Source organism: Zingiber officinale, chromosome 2A, assembly GCF_018446385.1.
Source record: "Zingiber officinale cultivar Zhangliang chromosome 2A, Zo_v1.1, whole genome shotgun sequence".
Classification (NCBI taxonomy): Eukaryota; Viridiplantae; Streptophyta; class Magnoliopsida; order Zingiberales; family Zingiberaceae; genus Zingiber; species Zingiber officinale.
This window is the reverse complement of record NC_055988.1, coordinates 129,095,544-129,102,046: the sequence shown is the minus strand read 5'-3', so window position 1 is coordinate 129,102,046 and position 6,503 is coordinate 129,095,544. Positions and strand designations below refer to the sequence as shown.

General features: G+C 36.1%; 1 long non-coding RNA gene across 1 annotated transcript; it reads right to left on the bottom strand.

Moving 5' to 3' along the window:
* Positions 1-802: 802 nt before the first annotated feature.
* Positions 803-2,808, bottom strand: LOC122040013. The gene is made up of 4 exons (XR_006128475.1): positions 2,485-2,808; positions 1,826-1,984; positions 1,560-1,681; positions 803-1,223 (listed from the first exon to the last, which is right to left on the bottom strand). It is a non-coding gene; the product is annotated as an uncharacterized LOC122040013 (long non-coding RNA).
* Between the last annotated feature and the right edge of the window lie 3,695 nt (positions 2,809-6,503).

Here is a 6,503-nt window from a genome sequence, read left to right as displayed (position 1 = left end):
AAGATGATGTAAGGAGTCATTTTTTTTAAAACTCGACTCAGACCATCAAAATCTCAGGTACAACATTGATGGTAACAAGCAGCTACCGCTGATACATCACCTCATGATCCGATCACACTTAGGGTACGTTTGGTTCAAGTTATGATATATAACCTTAGTTATGTGATTACCAAGTAATCACATAACCAAGGTTATAGGGAATAAAATATAACAATTGATTGTTTGGTTCAATTTAAGTAATCTAGTAAAATCTCGTTAGTTTGGAGGTTTTAGTACATAACCTAATGTGATATATTATCATGTTACCCCTTGATTTAATAATGATAATATTATATTATTAATAGTGATATATATATGTTATATTCTTTTTGATGTGCTGTCATAATAATAAGTGGGCCCATTTTTAAAATATAAAAATTATCAGAATTTTAAATATCTCTTACTTTAAAAAAAAAAAAATGCACCTTATTATAAAACACATGATTTTTTTAATCAATTTGATAAAAATATTATATATAAAAACCTACTTAATAACTGGGTCAAATGTTATTTAAATTTGATCAATATCATGTTAAAAAATTAAAATTGTGAAATTGTTATTGTAGCAATAGTTATAAAATAATTTAATTCATTTTAATTTAATTAATAAATAAATACTGAATTGTTTTTTATTTTTTTAAAAAATAAAAGGTATTTTTAAAATAATTTTAATAATTGAAAATATCTTTTGATTTTAATTATAATTGCTTTACTCTATTTGGTTAAAGAAGAACAAAAAGAAAATAATTTACACCCAAGTAGCTGAGCTGTATTTAGAACTATTACAAATTCATGATGATACTAAAATGTGCAATGACAGCAAATATGACAACAGTACAATTCATTGTCTACCTAAACTTTGACAGACGATTCTATTTAAATAGGGAACTGGAAATGCTTCCAGAATTAGCACTACAAGTGTAACTTCAAAAGCCACAAAATTAGTAAATCATCGAAACATCTGTCTCAAATATCTGATTTCCTAGTTGTGCAATAACGTCGACAAGATACTGAAACAGTTTGAAAAACATGTTTCATCCAATGTTCCGCTTTCTTAATCTGCTCGCAATGCTGTCAATGACAGGATTTACATCTTCAAGCGATTTGTTTGCCTTCTTAGCCGCAGCATTCTTTGCACTATGCTCATCTGAGCTAATTACCCCAGCTTCAATAGAAAAGTATTCCTGACATCAGTACAATTCTTTCATCAGTTACTTAAAGGAAATAAATAAACACATAGAAATGAATAATACACAAAATGCACAAAGCTATTGAAATACTAAGTCGGAAGGCACAAAGCTATTGAAATACTAAAAACATAGCTATAACTAAGTCACTTGAGGTTTAGTAAAATGCCACATGACTTGTATATTTTATCCTGACAAATAAATAGGTTGTATCACTGAAAGGATAAGCAGATAATCTACAAGTTCCAGTAACCAGATCATAATCCTTAGCGCACTAAACAATGATCATGAACTTAAATGTAACAACTAGTTTTTTGTAACTTTCAGAATTACCTGCTATTTAATCTGAGCTCCATCATTTGGACAAAAAGATCCACACAAAGGTGACGGCAAGCTGAGAGGCATATATTCCAACCAATTCCTCATGTTGTTTAGAAAATAAAAACATAGAATACCTGTTATTACATGCAAGTTTAGGACGTTTTGGTTAATTGTTTATGCAAAAATCATGAAGTAAGGGCATATCCAAACTTACATATGAAGTAGCAGAATCCTAATTTGTAAAATATGCATAGAAGTAAGAGCATATGCAAACTTACATATGAAGTATGAGATCACCAACAACCATCAGCTTCTCCTTGAAGGCTTCCTTCATGTCACCATCAAGTAGATTACGAAGAACCAGAACTAATTGCTGAGTATGCATTGTAACAATCCAATTGGGATTCTTGCTTGTTTCTAGAATATTTTCACCGTATCTAGAAAGGGCAGTGCAGCTTAGAACTGATTAGCATATGATATAAATGAGTAACTGTTAGGAACTATGGAGGTTAACAGAGAACCATAAACTTATTGGTTCAAAGTAAGAAGTTAAATCATTCGAATGTCATAGCACCTACTACAATAAATACCATATTTGCAGGATACAAACTTTAAAATGATGCCCAAGAAGATTATTCATACAAGATAAAAGAATGAATTGGATAACAGAAACAAATGTTTTGCAAGAAGACCAGATTATAATGTATAAGCACAATCTTATTGATTTCTCCTCCTATCTTTTTATAGAAAAAAAAATTACCTCGTAAACAAACAATTTCCACAGAATTACCCCCGGAGGTACAAATAAATCCAAACAAGAACAAGATGGGACGACAAATTGACCAAATCAAAGTTGATCAGTTCTAGCAATGTATAAGATCAGTTCAAATTGACCAAATCATGATGCAACAATCGCTAACAGTGTATAAGATCATACCTTTTCCAAGAAGCCGAGTCGGGATCGTCGCAGAGAAACGTCGCTAGAAGGCCTGAGCTTCGTGTGCGCGAGGGGGAGGATCGGCGTGTTCGCGAGAGGAGGAGCGGCGAAAGGCTAGGGTTTTGGTGCTGTTCGCGAGAGGAGGTGCGGCGAAAGGCTAGGTTTCCGTGCGTGTTCGCGAGAGGAAGAGCGGCGAAAGGCTAGGTTGGTGCTGTTCGCGAGAGGAAGAGCGGCGAAAAGCTAGGTTTCCGTGCGTGTTCGCGAGAGGGAGGAGCGGCTGGGTTCCGTGCGTGTTCGCGAGAGGAGAATTGGGAGGGTTTGATTATACTCGAGGGTAGATTGAAATTTGATAAATCTATAAGGTTATTTTTGTCACAAAGTGTAAATAGTGAAGGGTAATATTGTCTTAAATTTTTGGTTAACCAGGGAATCAAGGAAAACCCCAGGTTTATAGGGTTTTCTGATTCCGGGCTAAATGCCCAAATTGCTGATGTGTCAGGTATCTATCATAACTTAGGAATCATCAATTACCAAAACCAAACAAGGTTTTGGTTGATAACCTTGGATGGATAACCAAGGTTATCAAAGATAAGCCCGAACCAAACGCACCCTTAGGATAGATCCTCATATTAAAAGAAGGATTCGAGTAGAAGGCCCAACTAATTTAAAAATAAAACTTAAAGTCTTATATTGAACATAAAATATTAATTAGTAATTTTACATGTCAATAAGTAATTTTTTTAAAAAACTAATATTATTTTTTAAAAAAAAAAACAATATTGAGACGACTTGTGATATTATGTTGAATTGTTTGGTTAAAACTTGGATTATAGACGAGTCAAATCAAGTTTGATTTATTAAAATTTTATTTAATTTTTATCGAGTTAATAAAAGTTCTCGAATAGTTGTAAAAGTTATTAATTTGAGTATTCAGCGGCAAGACATTAAATTGGGCGGGAGCTTCATTTGTTTAGGATTTTTTTTTTAAAAAAAAATGTTAATTAATTAGAGAATTATTAGCAACTGACTAAACAGGAATGTAACTCTATATAAACAAAGCATATACCTATCTTCTAATTCCTCATTCATCTCATTCGAGTTTCTTCCTCTTCTTCTTGATGGCGGCGTCTTCCGTCTCGATGAGCAACGTTGCAGATGGCGCTGTTTTAATAGAGATTTCTGGGTGGGAAGCCAACACAAATGGATATCTCCTTAGCATGGAGGCTGACGTGGCAACACGAAGTGCTTCGCAGGGCATGAACCCGCCGCAATTCATCTTTCGCTTTTGCCTCCGAACGATTTCTCCTTCCACCCGCTCCGTCGAGCGCGCCGCCTACTTCACCATCAACCAGCCCTATCATAACATCCTCTCTGGTGCTGCTTGGGACGAGGAGACGCGGTGGATGCTCTCTCACGTGGCAGCGAATCACGTGCGCACTGCCGATGATCTTGCCCTTCTTATATTAGCTTTTCGTAGATACACCAGAGCGGTGTTTGATCTTTTTCCAATCACGGAATTATCCATGATTGAGTTCTTCTCCGTGATTGAGATTCCTCCTGCTGTTCCCTCCACTTCTACCGGCCGCCTTCACTACTTTGTGCCACTGGAGACACGACAATATTTTTTCGAGAACGACGAATCCGTCAGAAGGCCGACGCCGGCGCCTGCAGCTGCGGTGGAGGGACTCCAAATGAAGAAGATCACAGAAGAGCTTGGCGTATGCTCAATCTGTCTGGAAGAATTCAACCGAACAACTCATGTTTTGGAGATGCCGTGTCGTCATATATTTCACAAGGAGTGTCTGAAGGAGTGGCTGGCTCGAAGTAATACCTTTCCACTCTGCAGGTTCTCACTCACTCACTGACGACGCAGATCTAGTAGCTACTCGATCGATCTAAATGTAATTCCTAATCAGTTCATGCATGCATGGCATTATCTAACAATTTTTGTTTGACTGTGAAGTATTTTTTTTTTTTGTCTAGTTGATTGATATTGGTATATTGATTCGGAAAAATATTAATTAATAAGATTTCATGTGTGTATATATATTTTTTCATCATTTCTTTATATTTAATTAGTGATTTAAACTGGGTTTTAATTTCTCTTTTGGCTGTCATCAAAATTTCACCATTCCAACAAATTAAAGCCAACGCAAAAGGTTAAGGGGGAAGAACCCTAATTTGGCCAATCACAATAACAGAAAAAGAAGGTAATTAAGTCTTATAAGTAAAGACCCAGATTAGATATTATTAAATAATTCAAAAATCTAAAATAAAATAAAAAAAAAATAGGAATGAACCGGTAGTTTAAAACATTAGTTCGTCTTTTCTTGGGGTCCGATCCTTAATCGGCTCATCTCTAGACACATCGATTACGAATAATTTATCCGTTGACCCAGTTCTAATTTTAGGCTGAGGTTGATTCAGGTTAGGCCATGGACAAGCCTATTTTAAACTCACATGCTTAATCCAATTTAGGTCTTATAAGGTGTGAGCTAGATTTAGTTTTTATTTAAAAATCGAAACTAAAAAGAATTAAAATAATAATAATTTTTGTTAAATCGAATGAAGTTGAAAATGTATATATCTTTGAATTTGTTTTTCCAAATTTATAGATTTTCAATTCGAAAGTTTCAAGAAATTTGGTTGATTTTACTTTTAGTAAAATCAACCAAATTTCTAACCATTTTAGTTTGACGTTAATTTTTTTGTCTAATTGATTGATTGGTTGGTAGTACATTGATTCGGAAAAATATTATATATATATATATATATATATATATATATATATAGTTTTGTTCTGCTACGGAACAAAACTTGCGTACCTTTGCGGACCGCCCTCGTGGCACCGTCCGCGTCACCTTTTCTCTCCCTTAGAAAACGCCACAGTCCTCCTGCCTAAGCCCTAACGCAATCTACTCCTCCTTTTTAGTCTTTCTTCTGCGGAACAAAACAGATCTTCTCCAACCTCGCGATCCTTCTCGCCTCCGCAAAGGTCGGCTTCCATCCCTCGCGAGGATCTGCAACGCCGCCGCACAGATCTGCCGCCTCGCCCTTCTTCTCGCCTCCGCAAAGGTCGGCTTCCATCCCTCGCGGGTTCTGCAACGCCGCCGCGCACATCTTCTCCACCTCGCGGGTTCTGCAACGCTGCCCCACACAGATCTTCTCCACCTCGCCCTTCTTCTCGCCTCCGCAAAGCTTGGCTTCCATCCCTCGCGGGTTCTGCAACGCCGCCCCACACATCTTCTCCACCTCACCTTCCTCTCGTTTTCGCCGCTAGCATTACAGAGGCCGACGGTCTATCTAGGCTTTCAGGCGCCGCCTCCACTCATCAAACCCAACGATTCTAGGGTTTCTCTCGGCGCGACGAATTTCATTGCAGGTAAAACCTCATTTTAAAAAATGTTATTGTTTCTGTTTTTATTTATGGTTTCGGGTTTTAATCTGTAGCAACGCCGAGAAGTGCATGATCAATGTGACATCAATTAACAAGAATCTGTGATTTGTTTGAGTGTCTATTTATGTTGTAATTTGCAATATCAATGTGATTAAGAAGTGCATAAACAATTTTTGATGGTTTCTGTTTTTATTTATGGTCTCTATTCTTAATCACATTGGGCAAATAACTGAGAAGTCAACTTGGCTATGTATCATCCAAATATACTTCCTTTAGTATGAGGAGTCAAAGAGAAAGTGATATGCTAATACAAAACAAAAATACATCTATCTGTTAGTTGTTTCTAGGCTACTTCCATTCTCAGAGCTTATACCAATTTTGAGATACTAGTTGTTTCATGATATCTAGGCATGTCATTCAAATGATATCCTTATTTCGGTTATATCTAATATTTGAGATACTAATTCAACATGGATCATGAAACTTACTATTAAACACAGTCAACCTTTAAAGTGTAGGATTGTGTCAATGGATGGTGTGCACCTACTAAAGAGGAGGGTTTAATAGTTGTTTGCATAAGTGTGATTAAGAAGTGCAATATGTTTACTAATGATTTGTTCTT